The sequence below is a fragment of the Bubalus bubalis genome, chromosome 3, assembly GCF_019923935.1.
Source record: "Bubalus bubalis isolate 160015118507 breed Murrah chromosome 3, NDDB_SH_1, whole genome shotgun sequence".
NCBI lineage: Eukaryota > Metazoa > Chordata > Mammalia > Artiodactyla > Bovidae > Bubalus > Bubalus bubalis.
Genome location: NC_059159.1, coordinates 109,909,589 through 109,932,572, shown reverse-complemented (window position 1 = coordinate 109,932,572; position 22,984 = coordinate 109,909,589).

Sequence of the window (22,984 nt, the reverse complement as noted above, 5' to 3'; positions counted from 1 at the left end):
GGCTTATGGTGGTTTGACTTAAAATTTTTTGACTTTTCGGTAGTGAGAAAGCAATATGCATTTGGTAGAAACAAAATTCAGATACTGAATTTTGATCTTTTTTCAGACTAGCAGTATGTGTGTGGTATGATGCAACTTCCAGTTAGCCAATGTGATCATGAAGTCAACAACTGATACATTTAGAACCATTCAGTTTTTTACTTTCAGTATAATATTTGCTAGGTTATATTTGATATTCAGTAGTTTATTGTAAAATGAACTTTGTTGGATGATTTTTGTCACACTATAGCCTAATCTAAGTGTTCTGAGCACTTTAAAGAGGCTAAGCAGCGAAGTTCAGTGTGTAAGGTGTATTAAATGCATTTTTTACTTTATTTTCAGTTTATGATGAGTTTATTGGTATGTAATCCCATTGTAAGTCAAAGATCTGTACACATAGCACCTTATTTACTCACTGTAACAATCTTCTTGGAGAAACAGTGGCAAGTATAAGCTTACTTTTTACATGAAGAGAGACTCAAGAAACTAAACTTCTTGCTCAGGGTAATGTGCTAACAGATGCAGCTGGGACTAGAACTTGGCTTTTTTTTTTTTTTTTCAATTAGGAAAGTATGATAACACTTTTACAGGAGGCTTGGAAAATATAGAGCAAAGTTACATATAGTTCCACTATGTATTATGCTTATTTTTTAAGTAGATAAATTAAGAGTTTTAGGTGAAGTTTCAATATCAAACTGTCAAAAATTAATAGAATGAATAGAGAAGTAGAAGGATGTAGTAGACATGCAAAGCACTATGAGACAACATAGTTAACATAGTTAAGATTTATATAATTTTCATACAACAGCAGGATACAAATCGAATTCAAGTTCCCATAGACTATAAACCAGGAGACACTGGAACATATCCAGGGACATAAAACAAGGTGTAAAAATTTCATGATCTAAAGGTATTAAAAATATAATTTAAAATAACCCACATATTTTCAAGTGCAATGTGACATTTACCAAGAGAGATCTTTGACTTAGCCTTTGAAAGCCTCGATAAAGTTAGAAGACTGAAAAAACAGAGAGGGTAATTGCAGAGAAGAAAGCATTTAAATGAGAAATTAATATGAAAGACACTTTAAAAATTCCATGTATTTGGAAATTAAAGTCCATTTTAAAATGATGGTTGTATCAGAAGCCATAACAAGGAAAATTAAGAAATATCTGTAACAAAAAAGAGAATTTATCATAATTTGTTGCATGCAGCTGAAGCTGTTCAATGCCACTAAATACAATGTGGAGTCTTGAATAAGGTATGAAAACAAATAATGGACACTAGCATACATTTTTGTGAAATTTGAACAAAGTCTGTACTTTAGTAATACTGTATCACATGTTAATTTTGTTTTTACAGCATAGTATTTCTTTATATTCTCAGAATTGAATTAGAAATTTCGAGCCTCATTTAGATTTTGTTTAATCACTAACATAATAAACTTTCTAGACTTTTAGCAGTAATAGTAAATGCCAGAATAAATGGAATTATATCAAAGTTTAGAATGAATATAAATTAGAAATCTAGCATTCTGTTCATACATAGTCCAATGAATGGTACCAAAATGCCATAAATTTTTTAGCTAGGCAAAAATTCATATGTTTTCTACAATATATATGTTATACATGGTATTTATATATATATGTATATAAAAGCTTTTCTACTATACTTGATAAAGGCTTGAGAAAGAACAACAAAAAAGAGATGAAGAACTTGGAAAACATAAACTAAATAAAATGGGAGCACTGAATATGAAATAGAAAAAAATGAAACAAACTAGATAAAAGATCATCATAGAGACCAGTTTTTTTTTTCCAGTTTTTTTTTTTAATTTTAATTTAATTTAATTTAATTTAATTTTTTAACTTTACAGTATTGTATTGGTTTTGCCATATATCAAAATGAATCCGCCACAGGTATACATGTGTTCCCCATCCTGAACCCTCCTCCCTCCTCCCTCCGCATACCATCCCTCTTCCAGTTGTTTTTAAACATGGCTGCTTATTAGAATTACATCTGGAGCTTTGGAGAAAAAAATCAATATCTAGGCATTTGTATTTTTTTAGAAAATTCCAGGATAATTCTAATGTACATCTGGAATTTAAAAAGTGATTACAGATTTTTCTGTTAAATGGTAATTTTAGTGATATAAAATTCTATTATTTCCTGTTGACCAATCATGATACAATCATTAAAACAAATACTAGTTGGATTATCACAATAGTAAAAGATATTTATATGTTTTTACAATTAATAACCAGACAAAAAATAGAAGATAATTACAGTTGCAAACCATGATGGAAACATGGTTAACCTAGCAATATAAAATAATTACATACATTTTGAGGGGTTAAGTAGAGTGATGTGGTAAGTGGAAGTGTGTATATATGCACATGGTTTTCATCTACTGAGCCAGTCTATCTTCTTTTGGTTGGTGCATTTAATCCATTTACATTTAAGGTAATTATTGATCTGTATGACTCTATTGCTGCTGCTGCTGCTAAGTCACTTCAGTCGTGTCCGACTCTGTGTTACCCCATAGATGGCAGCCCACAGGGCTCCCACGTCCCTGGGATTCTCCAGGCAAGAACACTGGAGTGGGTTGCCATTTCCTTCTCCAATGCAGGAAAGTGAAAAGTGAAAGTGAAGTCGCTCAGTCGTGCCCGACTCTTAGCGACCCCATGGACTGGAGCCTATCAGGCTCCTCTGTCCATGGGATTTTCCAGGCAAGAGTACTGGAGTGGGGTGCCATTGACTCTATTACCATTGTCTTAATTGTTTTGGGTTTACTTTTTGTAGGTCTTTTCCTTCTCTTGTGTTTACAGCCTAGAGAAGTTCCTTTAGTATTTGTTGTAAAGCTGGTTTGGCGGTGCTGAACTCTTAAATTTTGCTTGTCTGGAAAAGCTTTTGATTTCTCCTCAAATCTAAATGAGAGTCTTCCTGGGTAGAGTATTATTGGTTGTAGGTTCTTCTGTTTCATCACTTTAAATATATCATGCCATTTCCTTCTGGCTTGTAGAATTTCTATTTAGAAATTAGCTGATAACCTTATGGGAGTTCCCTTTTTTCTTTGCCACTTTTAACATTTTACCTTTGTCTTTAATTTTTGTTAATTTGATTACTATGTGTGTTCCTCCTTAGGTTTATCCTGCCTGGGACTCTCTATACTTCCTGGACTTGGTTGACTGTTTCCTTTTCTATGTTAGGGAAGTTTTCAGCTATTATCTCTTCAAATATTTTCTCAGGTCATTTTTCTCTCTCTCTTCTTCTGGGACCCCTATGATGTGAATGTTGATGTGTTTAATGTTGTCCTAGAGGTCTCTTAGGCTGTCTTCATTTTTTTTTTTTTCATTCTTTTTTCTATATTCTGTTTTGCAGCAGTAATTTCCACCATTATTTCTTCCAGGTCACTTATTCATTCTTCTGCCTCATTTTTTCTGCTACAGATTCCTCCTTCTAGTGTATTGATCATCTCTGTTTGTTTGTTCTTTAGTTCTTTCTAGGTCTTTGGTAAGCATTTCTTCTGTCTTCTCCATTCTTTTTCCAAGATCCTGGGTCATCTTCACTATTACTATTCTGAATTCTTTTTCTGGAAGGTTGCCTATCTCCATGTCATTTACTTAGTTTTCTGGGGGTTTAGTTTATCTCATCTGGGATTCATTTTGATTAACTTTCATTTTGATTAGCTTTCTGGTATAGTTCTTCTTACTTCTTCTGTCTGATCTCTGGTGGATGAGGCTAATTAAGAGGCTTGTGTAAGCTTCTTGATGGGAGGGACTGGCCTTTGGAAAAATTGAGTCTTGGTCTGTGGGCAAGGCCATGCTCAATAAAAGTGAAAGTGAAAGTGAAGTCGCTCAGTTGTGTCCAACTCTTTGCAGCCCCATGGACTGTAGCCTACTAGGCTCCTCCGTCTGTGGGATTTTCCAGGCAAGAGTACTGGAGTGGGTTGCCATTTCCTTCTCCAGGGAATCTTCCCAACCCAGGGATAAAACCAGGGTCTCCCACATTGTAGGCAGCTTTAGTCTGAGCCACCAGGGGAAGTCATGCTCAATAAAACTTTAATCCAATTGTCTGCTCATGGGTGGGGCTGTGCTCCCTCCCTGTTAGTTGTTTGACCTGAGGCATCCCAACCTTGGAGTCTACAGGCTCTGTGGTGGGGTTAATGGCAGTCTCCAAGAGGGTTCACACCAAGAGACATTTTCTAGGATTGCTGCTGCCAGGGCCCCCACTCCAGTGGTGAGCCTCTGCCAACCCACACCTCCACAAGAGACCCTCTAACTCTAGCAAGTAGGTCTAGTTCAGTCTCCTGGGATCATTGCTCCTTTCCCCTGTGTCCTGATGGGTACAGATTTTGTTTGTGCCATCCAAGAGTAGAGTCCCTGTTTTCCCCTGTCCTGTGCACATCCTATAACCAGATCCCCCTGGCCTTCAAAGTTAGATTCCCTGGGGGTCCCTAGTCCTTTTGCCAAATCCCCAGGCTGGGAAGCCTAATGTGGGGCTCAGAAGCTTCACAACAGTGAGAAAACTTCTTTGGTATTATTGTTCTCCAGTTTGTGGGTTGCCCACCTGGCAAGTATGGGATTGGATTTTATCATGAAGTGACCATCCTATTGTCTCACTGTGGCTTCTCCTTTGTCTTTGGATGTGGGGTATCTTTTTTTGGTAGGTTCCAGCATCTTCCTGTTGATGATTCTTCAACAGCTACTTGTGATTTTGGTGGTGTTGCAAGAGAAGATGAGTGCATGTCCTTCCATTCTGCCATCTTGAACCAGTCCTCCAGAATCTGGCTTTTTACTGTTATCTTGAAAGCTTTCTTATCAATAATACTCTGGCCTAAAGAAAATGTTTTCAACAGAGAGATCTTTGGGCTTGTAAGGTAAAGAAAAATTATTACTAACTGGGAGTATCAAGTATAACTGAACAGATATATCATGAAGCTTATCATGACACAGACCAGTACTGATCACCTCCTTGGTCCTATGCTAGTGCCTGACACAGGTGATGCACTTAATACATGGTTGCTAAGTAAATAAATGGACAGAGTCTATGTTGGATAAACTGGGTAAAGTTGCTGAGAGGGTACAAGTTTAGACTGAAAATCTAACCTGTTTGAAAGGGAGTTTGTTTTAGTAAATAATCCATTCAATTTTCCAGGCAATGTTCAGATCTACATTTGAAAGCAGTTTTTGCCAATTTAAAGAATATCCAATGTGGATTTGATGAGATTTGATGGGCTCAAAATAACATAAATTCCGCATCTTTCTCTTTCAGTCTTTATGATGTAGAAATGAGTTCTGAATAAATGCTGTGTGATATTAGAATCATGAGTTTAAGTTACTGCACTTCAGATTACATAATCCTTGTCTAAAATTTCATTTCAGACTCCTCTGATTTAGGTAAGCAGACGTTTAATGCCAGGGATTTAACTGTCATTCCTTCTGCTTCTGGCAAAAATGTATCAGAGAACTATGGGGGATAGAGGAGAAACCCCAAATCTTCCTCTGTGAAGTATTTTTTTAGGTTTAACCCAATAAGCATTCATTGAGATATTGTATGTAATATGTAGTATGTAATAATCAACAGACCTTAGGATATCAGGAATCTCCATTATTAAGATAGGGTTCATAAGATTATTTGATTCAGAAAAATGGTGTATTATTTAGAGTAAAAAGGAGAAGTAAAAACTGATTTGTGGTTATACCGAAAGGTCTTAAAAAACGCTAGAATAGTATTGGAAAATATATGCTTTATAAACAAAACCTATTATCCCTGACCAGTACCCTCCAGATAAAGACTATACTGTTCTTGCTGTAAAGGAGATAATAGTAGCTTCCAAAATGGTCCTTCTCTAAGTAGAGATGCATTTCATTGTTGGAGCAGCATGGTTTTATCCTGGTTTCCAACTGTACTGTTTTACTTAGAAATATCTTATTATACTACATTAATGTTACTGAATTAATTTTCTATATTGGAGACATATTTTCTATATTATTTGTGATATAAGACTATTTTTCCTGCCTAATAAACTAGCATAATTAGATATAAACAAACACTGGCAGAACAAAGCTTGTGTATGTTTTTACTCAGCTGTGCATGTTGTACTTTTATTTTCTAACAGAAGGATTTTGTTCCAAAGATTGATTTTAATTTTCCTAGACATGACTCTTAAAAACATCTTTCTTCTGAAATGATATTCCTATGATTGGGATTTTCCAAATGTAAGAGCTTAATAGGATGACTCATATATAAAACTGGCCCTCTGACTTTAAAATATTCTACCCCATAACAACAAACCTATTGCTTAAAATGAAAGCTAAATCAAAGTTTCTGTAAACAAACTATGGTTGTTTTGCTCATGCTTAGACACTAAATCATATCCGACTGTTGGTGACCCCATGAACTTGTATCCCACCAGGTTCCTCTTTCCATAGGATTTTCCAGGCAAGAACACTGAAGTGGGTTGCCATTTCCTCCTCCAGGGGATCTTCTTGACCCAGGGATCAAACTAATGTCTCCTGCGTTGGCAGGCAGATTCTTTACCACTGTACCATCTGGGTGCCCCATGATTGTTTTACAGCTGTCTAAAATCAAACTGTGTCACATTCTGGGCTTCCAAGGTGGCGCTAGTGGTAAAAAACCTGCCTGCCAGTGTGTAGGAGACATGAGACGTGGGTTTGATCACTGGGTTGGGAAGATCCCCTGGAGGAGGGCATGGCCACTGACTCCAGTATTCTTGCCTGAAGAATTCCATGGACAGGGGAGCCTCGCAGGCTGCAGTGCATAGGGTCACAAAAAGTCAGACGTGACTGAAGTGACTTAGCATGCACATGTCACTCTCTGGACTCAACAATTAAAAGTTGTTTGTTAAGTGCTTTGATAATCATTACTGACATATAAACATGTGTACATCAAGAGTATCTTCTCAAAAAAGAGTTCCTAAAAAGAATTTATAAATTTAAATGTAGAAAAAGTATATCTGCTAAATAATCTGTGATAAATTCTAAATATAATGAGCCAGAGCAGAAGACCAATAACTTTGCAAAGTTATTTCTGTTGCCAGCCTGCTTGAGTCCATTTTATGGCTCTAAGAGTTGTTTCTCATTGGTCATGGAATTAAGGTCAAATTACCAAGCTCTTCTTCAAAATAATCCTCTTACTTTTATTAACTTTCCAATTTTTATATATATATTTTTTCCATGTTAGCTTTCCTAAGTAGTTTTCCGAAACATTTTCGTCTCCTGACTTTTTATTTTTTGGCCCTCACTCTTACCTTTGTTCATTTCCCAAATTCATACCCAGGGAAAATTATTCTGTGCTTTCAGACTGTCAGCTCCTAAACATTTATATTAATTTTCTAATTTCATTTCTCCCACCGAATATTCTTTACTGATTAAAGAAGGCATTACTTTTCCCTCCAACTATGTCTTTTCCAAAGCATGTAATTTCTTCTTTGTTCCCATCTTCTGCTTTAAGTTTCTCTCTCCTTGACCCCCTACTAAAAGACAAACTTTTGGCCAATTTTGATTGGCATGAGGCTTGCCCAGCACATGAATCTAATAAATTCTTTTAATCATAAAGAATGAACTAACATAGAGTTTTAAGACATTAGTCAAGATGTCTAATCAAATGTTGAAGTAAGCTTTCATTAATTTGCTAGCAGTCAGAAAATAATCAGAAAGGAAAACAGTTAGTAATGTTTGATCATGTACTTTGGTACCAATATTGCCTGAGTATAGTACAGGTGTTATATTAAAGTTATATTAAAGTTAATAATTCATCTCAATATGTGCATGTTTCTTTAAAAATAACTTCCCTAGAAAATCCAAAGTTTTTGTAATAGTTGACCTTTTCCTGTATAACCTATTCTGATTTGTTGACATAGTGCTTAGCATTTCCTCAATTATAGTACTCAGAATTTTCGTACATGACCACACACTCAGGACCTCACTGCTCAGTTGAGGAAGGCAGAACATTTATATATGAAGTTGTTAATCCATACATAAAACCATATAATTAAGCACCAAATTGAGTACAAGAGATGAAGATCCAGAGAAGGAATGTGATGAAGGTGTTGGGGGAAATTTCCTAGAGAAGACAGATTGGTCTTGAGCCCCACAGGAGAATAGAGAATGGGAAGAACATAGACAAAGGCTTCACTGTTTCTCAGTAGAAGTGCTATTCGCATTTTGGCAGTACAGCTCTTCATTATGAGGGACTCCTCTGGTCACTGCAGGATATTTGGCATCCCTGGTCCTTGGGTACTAAATGATAGCAGTATCCCAGTTACAGTGGTGATCAAAATACCCTACGCAGGTCCAAAGCATTTGTGTGGTGCTGTGCTGCCTTGATTGGGATCCACTGTGGAACATGCCATCCTCTTGTGATGTCCTGATTTTGGTTTTCCCAGGCAAAGTTTACGAAGTCAGAAAGTAGAGTTGTGTTTATTCACTCTGTAACATATTTTAGAAGATGTAGAGTTGGGTGTTTTTAAAGACAAGTGGATTTTTCTCTTGAAGTTATTTCTAAATGAATTTCTCAGTTATCCAGGAGAAACCTTTTGGTAGGTTAGAGAAAATCATCTGTGAGATAGATAGATCGTACATAATTAAAAAGACTAGGACAACCTGCTGCTGCTGCTGCTAAGTCGCTTCAGTCATGTCCGACTCTGTGCGACCCCATAGACGGCAGCCCACCAGGCTCCCCTGTCCCTGGGATTCTCCAGGCAAGAACACTGGAGAGGGTTGACATTTCCTTCTCCAATGCATGAAAGTGGAAAGTGAAAGTGAAGTCGCTCAGTCATGTCCGACTCTTAGCGACCCCATGGACTGCAGCCCACCAGGCTCCTCAGTCCATGGGATTTTCCAGGCAAGAGTACTGGAGTGGGGTGCCATTGCCTTCTCTGTGAGGACAACCTGGCACCAAAAATATGTAATTTTCTGAAATTGAGTCTCCAGAAAAATTTGGAACTGGTCAGTTTTGGCTGACTGATATACCTGCACAGGGAAAATAGCTTCCTATTTATTCTGGAATCCTGTACTCTCTATGTATCTTTATAAATTATGTATAAATAATACAGATTAAATCCAAAAAAAGAATACATGCATATTTAAGAAAATTTATAGGACACCAAACATTGTGGAAAAATAAGAATTATAGCCTCAATAATGATGGAAAATTTTCCAAAATGTTTTGTATGGTTCACACATGCGATTGATATACAAAATGTAGTTTCCTGCTTTTTTTTCCCCTTAAAATTATGATGAAAATATTTTATTGGGTTGGCCAAAAGTTTCGTTCAGGTTTTTCTGTCAGATCTTACAAAAATTCAAATGAACCTTTTAGTCAACCTAATATATATATATATGTTAAACTCTTTATATTTGTCATGCATTAATAATAGAATATTTAATATGAATGAGTCAATTGTAGTACTTTTTTCTTTTATCAGTTCTATGAAAACTCTCATGTTAAATGAATTCTGGCAAGCAGGTGTCACTTTTTTTCCTCTCAGCAATGATTCTTTATTTCTTGCATCTTACATCTCTTTGAAAAGAGGGCCTTAGGAAGTCAGTGGATCTCTCTTCAGAAAAAGGCTTATGTGTATTCTCAGAATTTCTAGACCACCTGAAGACTCTCTGTGGATCCTTTAAAGAAATACAGATCTTGGATTATAAACTCCTATTTTTCAGCATAAACTTTCTCTCAAATATGGGAAATGTCAGAGGAGAATGAATGGCACTGTTGAGATGGCTGTCACTCAGTGGTCTCAGGGGAACTTAATAACATGAGTGTGCTGTGTGGTTTGCTCTTGCCAACTGTTCTGAACCCCAAAGCCATCTAGAGTTTGTTTATTCCAAGCTATTGTACCAGAGCTTCCCTGATGGCTCAAATGGTAAAGCCTGCAATGCGGGAGACCTGGGTTCGATCCCTGGGTTGAGAAGATCTCCTGGAGAAGGAAATGGCAACCCACTCCAGTACTCTTGCCTGGAGAATCCCATGGACGGAGGAGCCTGGTGGGCCACAGTCCGTGGGGTTGCAGAGTCGGATACGACTGAGGGACTTCACTTTCACTTTCATTGTACCAGAACCTGTTTATTGATGGAACTGGCTGTGTAGTGTTGGAAGGAGTATGTAGAATTTCTAAGTTATTAACTTGGAAAGAACTGAAGTCTACATTTCCAATGAGTCTAGAAATAAATCTTTTTCTCTGGGCAATACTAATTTGCTGCAGAATTAGGAAGTATCTAGATTTTTGTTGTGGAGAAGGTAGTGGCACCCCACGCCAGTACTCTTGCCTGGAAAATCCCATGGATGGAGGAGCCTGGTAGGCTGCAGTCCATGGGTCGCTGGGAGTCGGACACGACTGAACGACTTCACTTTCACTTTTCAGTTTCATGCATTGGAGAAGGAAATGTCAACCCACCAGTGTTCTTGCCTGGAGAATCCCAGGGATGGGGGAGCCTGGTGGGCTGCCATCTATGGGGTCACACAGAGTCGGACACAACTGAAGTGACTTAGCAGATTTTTGTTGGTGACTTCCCACTTTCCCTTCAGGTATTTTTAATCCTTCTGTTTGATGTTGTATCCTTAAGTTAAGCTCAACTGCAACTCTCCTCCACAAGCACACTTAAGTAGCACTTACCAGCATCTCCCTTTTCATATCTTGCCCCATCACTCTCTCTTCTGTTTTATTCTTTTCCACTTAGGTCAAATTCTGGAACATGAGAATGAAAATGGATATTGATTTCTCAACATATGGAGCATTTCACTCCATATTATGCTTTTCAGTATTTATAGAAATATCCACAAAGTGATGTTCTCTCTCAAACTTAACTCTGTGCTTCCCTTTGACTTTTTTTTTTATTGCCATAGAAACTTTAACACATTTAAAAGTCAATTCATTTATCTCACTCCTTTGGCTTGAATAGAGCTCTCCTTTTCTTATTGCTACATTATTTCAATTGCTCCAGATTCAATTGCCTGGTCATCTTTGACATCTTCATTTCACTGGCCATTTGGAACAATGGCATCCTAATTCTTCATGGAAAACAAATTGCTTCCTCCTTTTTAGTTCTGACTGCTACTGGCCTAATACAGGGCAATAATTTATGTTCTAGGTTGTCCTTTCTATGTTGTTCTATATTCCTACCAAATAATGTTCTAGAATGTTACTTTGACCACATTACACATGTACTTTTAAGCACTTAATGGCTTTTCCATTTCCTAGATGATAAAATGTTTCCAAGTGAATAATTATTCAAGTAACATGTCTTAAATGCCATTCTCCATGCTGTAGAGGGTACAAATGTAATTTAGATGTAGTAACTCAAGAAATTGTCCCATAGGAAAATGAAGATGTGCATAGTTCACTATAATGCTAGATAGAAGGTGATCCAAATCTTGAGAGATAGAAAGTTATAGTGAATTTTAATGGACTGATGTTTCCCTCTGACTAAGAGTTGGAAAGGCTTGTTAAAGCCAGAGCTAAAAGAATGAATGGGATATAGATGAGACTGAAATGGGGCAATAGCCTTTGAAAACAGGGAAAATAATAGACTCACACTGAGCCTGGGCACATTTGGGGGATTGAGGTTGTGCAGTTTAAACTTATTCTTGCATTGAGGACCTTGCAGATCTTGGGTTAGTCTTCTTTCTGGACTTCACTCCTTCCATCTCCTTATATACATCCTTTGTTCTAACAAAATTGGCTAATGCTTTATTTGCCAAATGCCTTGATTCCCCCTCCTTCATGTCTTTGCATTTGCATTTCTGTAAGTAGGCTCTTTCAGATTTTTTCCATAACCAAAATTCAGACTATCAGTTACAGGTCCTGATTCACTTCTGAAGATGTTTAGCAGGTATAAAGTTTGTTTTTAAATTAAATTTGAATGCTTGAATGTGGGGCACACATGCTCTCATTCACCACAGTTCCCCTATTTCTCTTGTCATACTTTTAAAAATGGCTTTTCTTTTCAATTCCCACCCAGACCCTCATCAGCATTTGAGTTTCTGATAATCTCTATGAACTTGTTCAAATCCTACTGAATTTTTCTCTAATGATTTTCCAGATCACTCTAGCCCATGGAAATGACTTCTGTTTTTAAATTGTCTTTCTTCTCTGAACTTACCATTTTATCCCCTTCATCTGGAAATTATGTACTGCTTTAAAATGTCTATGGATTTAGTGATAAAGTTTGCATAAATATTTGGCTATTATACCCAGTGTCTTCAGCACTGGTTATGTAGGAGCTAGAAATATTTTACAAGTTTTTCATGCTACAAGAATGTCTTACATTCAGCATGAGTACAACGAATATTAAGTTGAACCATATGAAATTGTTATTTGTGTTGATCCAGATGGTTGAATATTAGCAATTTCAAACAGTGCAACATAATAAAAATAAAATTAGATTCTTAAATTTGCTAACTTATATAACTTCCTGAAATGAATTTTTTCATTGTTTGAGTAGAAGTTCATTTATTTAGCATCCTTCTTGTGGAAAAATTCCAATAACATTTAATAAAACTTGACCATTATATTCATGAGTTAGAATTTTAAAAACCAGTCCAATATAAGTATATGAATAATAACCATTATTAACATATTTATAATAGGAACAGTTTGGGGAAAAGGTATTGTCTTAGAATCACTTTATATGTTTTACATATATATATATATATATTTTTTTTTTTTTCTCTCCAAGAAATAGAGGTAGATAGATGTAATTGCTTTTGTATTATTGTAGAATCAGTTATCTGAACTTGGTTTTTGGTTCTGAATGTTACTTCATTTTTTAACCTCAGTTTTCTATTGTATAAAACAGAAATCATAGTAATATCTCCCTCATAGGTTTGTTGGGATGATCAAAAAAGATAATATAGTTTAAGAGGCCAAGGATGGTGCCTAGTGTATAATAGATGCTTATGTTGGTTTCCTCCTTTTTGATCTCCCTACAGGGATGGTCTTAGGGAGAATGTTGGTGACAAATGAGGGTAATTTGTAGTGATCAAGGCTACGGAGAATCTGATATGTAGGACCACTTCATTAGAAAAGACCCTGATGCTGGGAAAGATTGAAGGTAGGATAAGAAGGGGATGACAAAAGACGAGCTAGTTGGGTGGCATCACTGACTAAGTGGACATGAGTTTGAGCAAGCTCCAGGAGATGGTGAAGGACAAGGATGCCTGGTGTGCTGCGGTCCATGGGGTCGCAAAGAATCAGGCGTGACTGAGTGGCTGAACAACAAATGTTGCTCATTTGGATTGGTCTGATAAGTCACTCTGGCCTTGTGTTCAACACCTTTTACCTCTTCGTTATATTGTTGTTACCTCTGTTTTAGCCAACTCCACGTTATCTTTTTATCTTTGCTGGAACTAGCCTCTTCCCTCTGTGTGCTCATGAGGACAGGTCTCACAGGACTCTGTGCTGCTTTCTCCCTTGTAGCAGGTAACCACAACTGCAGTAAAACACAACCACGTACTTCAGTGTTTATTACCTCCTTCATTTGATTTAAATCTCCAGTGCAGTGACCACATCAGCTAATATGCCACTGTCACTGCAAGGCCGAGCATGGCACCTGGTCCATAGTAGGACAGGGTTCAATGAATGCTTGCAGAGTCAAAGACTGACATCTAGTTAGTGAATGTCTCCATCTAGAGTGTTGTGTGTACAGTCAAGATGGAGGAAGAGTCAGTTAAGTGGTCACCTCATGATAATTTCCCAGCTGTAAACTGTCTAAAAGAGGACTACTGATTCATGTTTATGGTGCTGGTAGAAAGGAGAGTTTAGCTGAACCAGTGATTGGGTTCTCCTTTTAGAATGATCAGAATTGAGAGATATACAAGTGACTGAAGCTGAAATTTGGACATATTCTAGAAATATAAATGCTGCTCAAATGACAGCAGCCAAGTTCAGTTGTTGATTGAGATGAGGAAAATTATTTGTTTGTTATGCACATAAACAAGGAAAACTTAATAATCTCGACATAGTACATTTTTTTTTCTCCCTCTACCCTTTCCCCCTTATATCCTTTCTTCCTTTAAATAAATGGGCCCCTAATAGTTTTACCTTCTGTTCTATGTGCTGGTAAGATCTATGTGGAGATAGATCTCACCTGTCTCATATGGAGAATGTAGATGAATGTTTGTATGTGTGTATATATGTCTGTTTATGTGTGTATATGTATGTGTGTGGAGATACACACACACACACACACACAAAGGAATATAATCAGTGCTGTCTTGTCTAAAATATTAAGGTTTCTAGATGGGTTGTTTAAATTTTATATGAGGTTGAGATTATCTTATGTTTAGCATGTAACATTTTGTTTTTCATTTTTTCTCTAAGAAGCTGTTGCTTTGCTATAGTTCTTATAGCAGGATCAGATTTTTCAAGTAGCCAAACCTATTCACATTTCAGTTCAAGTCCCCAGAATTCTCATTTTGATTTCTCTGAAAAACAGTAGATTCCGTTGATCCCTGGGCTCTGGACTGCAAATGTGCATTTTCTCAAACTAAGAGTACTCTCTCCTGGGATCCTGAAGCTACATTAGGGAAACTGAAGACAAAAATTCTTTTTTTGTTCTTGAGTTTTAAATGACTTTACTCTGAAGCTAACGTCTCCCTTGGCTGGAATATGTAGAGCCATTACAAAATCAAGAGGCTAGTAAAATGTACCAGTAGACCCTAATACACTGTGTCAACTGTTCTCTAGGCTCAAATAGGTAGATGAGGCAGGAGCATGGATTAATTTCTGCTTCAGCAGTAAACGACTTACAGTGCCTAAAGGGATTTTTCATATTGTCAATGGCTTTCCTGCACACGTCGCACGTTATGAGGCCAAGATAATATAGCAAGTGCCATATATGCACTCTAAGGCTTATCTCAGAAATTTTGTGGGGAGGGACTTGTACCAAGCTTTTCTTATCACTTTTCAATCTTTAAGTCTTTCTTATAACCCGACTTGATTTGATTCTCTCAGGCACATGTAACCAAATAATCAGATTTTATACTTTTCTTGAAAAGAGATAATGCTTTTTGATTTTTTTATTCTCCTAAATTTCATGTAGCTATGTGTGTTTCTGTGTGAGCTTGTTAAAAATAAATATGAAAAAATAAGCCTCAAGGTGAGGTTTTTTCCTCCTGGTTCTTCATGTAACTGGTGGGTCTTCTTTTTCTTGTCTGGCTATGTGAAGCGGGTGTTGCCAAAATCTTGACAGTGGCATAGAACTCTGACTAATGAGCCTTTGATTATTGTGGATTCTTTGAAGACAGGAAGAGAATCCTTCAACTTATTATAACTGGAGCTGTTCAAAGTATATTATTTGGCAATGGAAAAGTTATTTGAGAATGTAGAGATGAAAAAAATATATATACATGTATGTGTATATATATATACATGTGTATATATTATATATATGTGGAAATATAGTCAATGTACAGCATAGTGTCTGAAGTATGATCTTATTTTTATCCAATGAGAGGATACTTATATGTGTTTGTGTCTGTATGTGCCAAGACATTGTGCATGTCTTGTGGAATATGCATTTCAGTGCTAGTAATGGTTATCTCTGGAGATGGTACTTTAGTTTTTGGAAAACTTTTATAGTAAAAGTAGCTACTGGTAGGTAGTCTTGACTACTACACATCAGGCGTTGCTATGCCTTATCTAAATTATTTACTTCTCACATTTAGTAACATTATACATATTTTTATGTATAATATATAACATTATACATATTTTAATAAGAAACAAGTAATGTTTAATGAAAATAATAAAAATTAATGTTTCAGAGGTTTTTTTTCATATTTTTCCAGCTATACTGAAAGTGGTATGTATAGTTATCAAATATTTAATTTGAAAAGTTGTGGAATTAGCATTACTTTCATAAAGATCCAAAGTCTATCCCATTTCTTTCTAGTTTAAAATACCTCTTCACAGATTCAATTTATGGATGTAAAATACCATGGTTTTTTGTAAAAATTAAGATAGTTTTTAGGATCCTGTCACTTTCTATTTATCTCTGCATCTGCCAATAGTAAATCCTTCCTTGAGAGATATCCCCCATAGATAATTTGTTGCTATCAAATTAAAGATTAGGTTCTAATATCTAGTTTCTTGTAACCATGAAGATTTAGAATTCAGGATCAAGTTTAGTATCATGCTTGGCAATTGGCAGCTCTTTCATGTCCTGTGGTCTAAAATTCAGTGTTCTTGAAGCTATTTAGAAAGCTTCTTAACTGGGTTTAGACATGCATTCCACCCAGATGGTCTCAAGAACATCTTATCTTTTCAAAGCTATATCCTTGAAATGGCTGCTAGAGCAGGAATAGTAGGAATATACATTCCAAGGACAAGTGATGGGGTGAGGAGCCTTGAATGCCAGAGTCCAGCTTGTAGGTCAACCAGTAGTCATGTTCTCTTGATGCCCTCCTCTAACATGAGTCATTTTGATACATAAGATAACCTTAATGAGTGTGCTAAGTTGCTTCAGTTGTGTCCGACTCTGTGTGACCTCATAGACAGCAGCCCATCAGGCTCCACCATCCCTGGGATTCTCCAGGCAAGAACACTGGAGTGAGTTGCCATTTCCAGTGTAGGAACCATTAGTTGAATAAATGATATCTCTGGGAAAGCAACCTGCAAGTATTCACTACATTTTCCAATATTCGAATTGTTATTCAGCTGTGTATTTTCAGTGCCAATGGAGAATAAAGTGCTCTTACTAGAAAAGTAAATGTTTGTACATTGTATTTATGTCCATCAGTTAAGTTACATGGTCAACTAAGAATCAAACTGAATTTATAGAATATTATCATTTTATTCAGAAATTTTATGAGTTCTCAGGTTGTTAAATATTACAGTTATTCCTAGAAATTGAATCCTTATCTATAGCTTATGCTACAGGGCAAGTATATAATGAGTGATCTGGTATCATGATGAGCAATATTATATACTTGATTTTCTTGGGGTTACCATTAATAACAGCATGAAAGTTCATAGAGGTTAGTTATATATATATACACATACTCCCAATATTCAGTTGACTACCAGATATATGTGAACCTTGATATTGCACAGGTATTATAAAGTCAGTGATTCTAGATTTATTCTCATTAATTCTGCTACCCCTAGCCCTCTGAATGTATCCTTCTCCTACAGTTACTATTTTAGGTAGTAGTCCACTGCTTTCCTCCTTTTACGTCCTAACCCAGAAATCTCAATCATTCTTAGTTCCATTCTTCAACTTGTAACTTCTACATTCAACCAACCATAATTTCTTACTGATGTTTGTACCTATATATTCTAAGATTACTTAAAGATAACAGATAATCTGTGCATGTCAGTGTGGTGACTAGCACATTTTCATTGTAGATAAGGGCTAGTCTTTTAATTTGAGCATCATAGTTTGATCGTAATGTGATTGGAAATGACAAGGATTGTAGCAAGTTGGATAGTAGCCATGTAGAAGAGCAGATTCCAAGTTTTCAAAATAGTCCAGTATTTTAAGAGAAGCAAGAAATCTGATTCTTTGTGTTAGCTTCTGATTTTTTAAATGTAAGCCTCTAATTTAAGTAAAAAATATACCAGGTATGTTAATATACTCTATAAATCCAGTTTCTACCTTTATACCTGTATATATAGATCATATTGGGTACTGTGTTTCATATACATTAAAATTGTTTTTTTTTAAGTAGTCATTGCTGCTGCTGCTGCTGCTAAGTTGCTTTAGTCGTGTCTGACTCTGTGCGACCCCATAGACCGCAGCCCACTAGGCTCCCCTGTCCCTGGGATTCTCCAGGCAAGAATACTGGAGTGGGTTGCCATTTCCTTCTCCAATGCATGAAAGTTAAAAGTGAAAGTGAAGTCGCTCAGTCGTATCCGACTTTTGGTGACCCCATGGACTGTAGCCTACCAGGCTTCTCTCTCCATGGAATTTTTCAGGCAAGAGTACTGGAGTGGGGTGCCATTTCCTTCTCCGGGGATCTTCCTGACCCAGGGGTCAAACCCAGGTCTCCCATATTGCAGGCAGATGCTTTACTGTCTGAGCCACCAGGGAAGCCCAAGTAGTCATTAAGGAAATAATTATTTTTCAGAAAAATTGAATTTCTAGATTGATATTTTGAGAATACTGAAAAGGCAAATGTAGAAATAATGCTCTATTTCCTCGTATTCTGGAACCATTCTCTAAGACTTCAAACAAACTTCCATAATCCAAATTTATGGCTCTCTGTGTGCTTGTTCAACCCTTTTAGATCTTTCATTTGTCTTTCCCTTTATCAAGGGAAGAGTTTAGTTTCATTCCTAAAATGGAATGGAAGTTAACTGTGTCCCCATTGAATGACCTCAGGAGATTCAAAATTTTGTAATTTCTTCATTACATTTTGCCAAAGGAAGTAGACTTCAAAATCTGTTAACTTTTCCTCTTCATTATTTGAAAGATTTTTATTAACTGAGAAATTAATGCCTTTTGTGACTGTTGATTCTTAAATGACATTATAAATAATCTTTTAAGAATCTTGAGGTTTCCTGAACAGTTTTAAGGCTCACCTGGTCTTGTATTAAAATGAATTCTTCCTGATACTGTATTCATTGCACAGCATTTGATGCCTGAAATAAATTGTTACACTTAGGTACAATAAAGCAAGAGATTTTGTTTTGTTTTGTTTTCTTTCTGGCGTTGCCAGAAAGCCCTAAGACTGCTAAAGGCTAAGAAAATCATAGCTGAAAATTCAGTGGTATCTCTGGGAGCATCAAGGAATAGAAAGGTTAGTGACTGGCAGTTTCCATGGCAACAGCGGAATTTTCGGGCTAGAAAGATGGTAGGTTACACCATCAAATGTGCCAGAGATTGGTCTCCATGACGACAGCACTGTGAATGGGGAAATACATGCTCATGAGATTTTGTTTTAAAAACCTATTGGATTATTTTAGAAGAAGATCCTTGATAAATCAGTATTTTTTCTTCCTGTTATGCTTTCCTTAAAAAATATGGTAAAAAAACAAATTCCATTTGTCCTAATATTTGAGAAAGTGACATTCTCACTTTCTCTGTATATTTGTGTTACAGAAGGGGTTATTGACTTACAAATAACTCCTTTGGCAGCATATCTGAAATAGAGAACCCAAAGAATACAGAATTTTCAAATGTATTTACTTTAAAATTTCAACATTTATTTCAGGGAGCAGTGCCTCTAAATGTGAAAATAACTAGTTATTTAAACTTTCTGATGTTTCTGAACATAAATCAACCACCAGAAAGCATAATGTTTTAAAGCTTTACAACTGTTGTATCAAAAAGACAGGATTTATTACACCAGTCATAGAGTAAAAGAATGTTCAAGACTAATTGCTACTCAGGTTCTTCTTATGCTTCAGTTTATAACAGCTCTTGGCAAATTTTCCTTATTGCTGTGTTTTGTAGTCTCTATGTAAGCACTAGGGAAACGGAATGTGGAGTTAGTATGTTGTGTACATAATTAAGACTTCATATACAAAGTGTTAGTGAAGGATCGATTCAACCATAGAAGTAAACACTGGCTTTATGCCTAAGGTTTAAAACACTTGGTGAACACATTTTGTTTTCATTTCATGGGCAGATGCTTGTGTAATCAGTTTTTGAGACCTGCTTGGTAAGATTGATTTGTTTGTGTTAGTGAGGAAATGCAAAGTTTACAAAACTGTAAGCAGGGTTGAGGAAAAGCCAAAGAGGCATAGTATCCACCAGGGTGGTACTAGCTGGAAGCAGGTAGGCTATATGGGACAAAAAAGAGGTAGTCCCAGAACCTGGAGAGAGGAGCTGCTGCCCTTTTGTAGAGGGACACAGGTAGCTAACTTGGAACAGCCTCACAGAGCAGGAGCTGAGAGAGGAAACACCCTAACCGTTCTTGGCACCCTTGTCAATCTCTTGTTGCTGTTTCCCACCAGCTCATCCTAACAGAAGTCAGAAGACAAAAAAGCATAATAGTCTCTCAAAGTCAGGTACCAGGGGCAGAGGACAGGGAAGAGAAGGGTGGAAAATGGATCTGCAGGGACAAACATAAGATATTTAGCACCAGCAGAAAGGAGACATATTTAAAAAGGTCAAGAATAAATATTCAGTTCAGTTCAGTTCAGTTGCTCAGTCATGTCTGACTCTTTGCGACCCCGTGAACCACAGCATGCCAGGCCTCCCTGTCCATCACCAACTCCCGGAGTTTACCCAAACTCATGTTCATTGAGTAGGTGATACCATCCAACCATCTCATCCTCTGTCGTCCCCTTCTCCTCCTGCCCCCAATCTTTCCCATCATCAGGGTCTTTTCAAATGAGTCAGTTCTTCACATCAGGTGGCCAAAGTATTGGAGTTTCAGCTTCAACATCAGTTCTTCCAATGAATAAATTTTAGCTTGATTTACAAATATCACATATACATATGTATATATATATATTAGTTTGGGTTAGTAGTGTTGTAAATATTGATATAAAGTGTTGGAGAAATCATTGTTTTTATGCTCTGTTTTTAAAAAAAGCCTATTTAAAAAATGAATAGTAACATAAGATATTGACTAAATGTATTTTTAATAAAATGAGTTCTACTTCATCATTGTTGATAATCATTTATCCAATATCCATCTATAATATATGGTATTGTTTGGGGTTTATATAAAGTAAGCTAAGTAATAAAGTCCCCTTTTCTAAAGATCAGTACTATAGACCTCAAAAGGATTATCAGACACTATTTTAATGTTTATTCTCTAATTTGAGACAATATATAATATCAACTTTTAGTGAGTTAAGTAAAATGTATATGGTCATTCTGAGTAAAGGTGAAAAAGGAAGTATAAAACATTGCTCTGGCCTTTAAAGAGCTAAAGATTTAATTGAGAAAGAAGAATCCATTTGAGAGACATAAAGGACATTAAACAAACAAAATTTCTATTGCTGTTTTGAGGAATTTTAATTTAATATGTTCAAATAAAAGAAATCAGAATACCACAAATTTGGAGGTTCATCTAGTGCTTTTACTAGGTCTGCATAAAGCAAGCATTTTCTATTGCTTCTGCCTTATAGTCTTATAGGTATGAATTTTTTTCTGACTATTTAAATTCACTTCTAAATACCATGATACGTAGAATGAAAAAACATGAGTCCACATCTTGGTTTTACTATTTTCTAGTAGTGTGGTTTAGACTTTTAACATATTGGCTCCTCAGTCACCTTATCTATGAAATGTGAACTTAGAATAAAATAGAGAATGGAGAGATTTTCCACATGCAGCTGACACACAGTATATACTACAAATGAAGTGGATTCTAGGTTTTTATTTAGTCAGCTAAACACTCAGTTAGATTTTTATGGAGAATTAAAGAAGTAACTGTTTCAAAGTTGAATTAACTAACATTCTCATTGACTTTTCTAGTCCATGACTTGTTTCCCTCTAGGTGAAACAAATAGTTCCTTTCAAGGACTCGGTTTAATAACTGAATCTTTAAAGTGGCTTCCCAGTTATACATACTTAGCTTCTTGTCAAATTGTACAAGGATTTTGAGTTCCAAGTCTACAGAAACTGAATTGGTTTTTTTGAATTTAGTGACTAATGTGGCAATTGTAGACAGTCGTGAACAGTAAGAAAGGTAGACATTTGTTTGTGTTCAAACTTGTTAGTGCTTTTGCCTAGTGGCATGGAAACAAAGGTCAGTCTAAACTTTAGACCACAGGACACCATCACTTATAACACCAGAATAAACAGCAGTTTATTGAATGCTTACTCGTCAGATACTGCACCGAGTGCTTTGCATACATGATTTCACTTAACTTGAATAGAGACCCTGTAATTCCTAGGTTGTATGATCCTCATTTTATGGATGAAGAAGCTGGAGTTTTGAAAAATTGAATCACCCTATACAAGTCTGTGGGAGAAGGCAATGGCACCCCATTCCAGTACTCTTGCCTGGAAAATCCCATGGACGGAGGAGCCTGGTAGGCTGCAGTCCATGGGGTCGCTAAGAGTCGGACACGACTGAGCGTCTTCACTTTATTTTTTCACTTTCATGCATTGGAGAAGGAAATGGCAACCCACTCCAGTGTTCTTGCCTGGAGAATCCCAGGGACGGGGGAGCCTGGTGGGCTGCCGTCTATGGGGTCACACAGAGTTGGACACGACTGACGCGACTTAGCAGCAGCAGCAGCTATACAAGTTTGTGTAGGTAATAAGTGACAGAAGTAGGATTTAGAATAAAGTCAGACACTAAAGTGATGTTCTTAACCAAAACCACAATTTCAAATACTTAATTGTGTTGCATGGCATGAATTTGTTTATCCATCCATTCATTCATTTACTCAACTGTTGCCTGTGTCACAGTATACTGTAATTGTTTATTCTCTTCTCTCTCCTGTGGGTCTGTCAGCACTGTGAGGTCAAGTTCAGGTGGAGAGGAGGTGCTCAAAAACTGTAGAATCACCCAGCATTTACCAAACCCAGGACCTTCTCTTAGTGAAGAGAAGACAAATAGGAAGGATGAGGAACCTGGAAAGAACACTTAATAATGCTCCTGTCTGAAAACTAAAGCCATTCTAATATTAGAGGAAACCCTGTAACATAATGAATTGTGTGGGCTCTGAAGTAGGCATATTCACGTTCGCATCTTAATTTGCTTGTTGGAGTGAATTTGCTTGTTTCTGTGAGCCTGTTTCCTTACCTGTAGGTTGCTGTTAATAGTGGCTACATCATTAACTGTCATGCTGATAACAAATATTAACATTTAACAATAAGAGGAATACTTTAGTGCCATCTGTTTGTCAATTTAGTTAGAAAATTTTTTTTAAACTTTGAAACTGGCATTTGCCTGAAGTCCCACTTAATCACTGAAAGCACTAAATGACACACGAGGCCTTATCTAGTCATTGAAATGGCCAGGTTTTGACTTGACCCATACTTAGGGGACTCTTACTTCCTCCTAC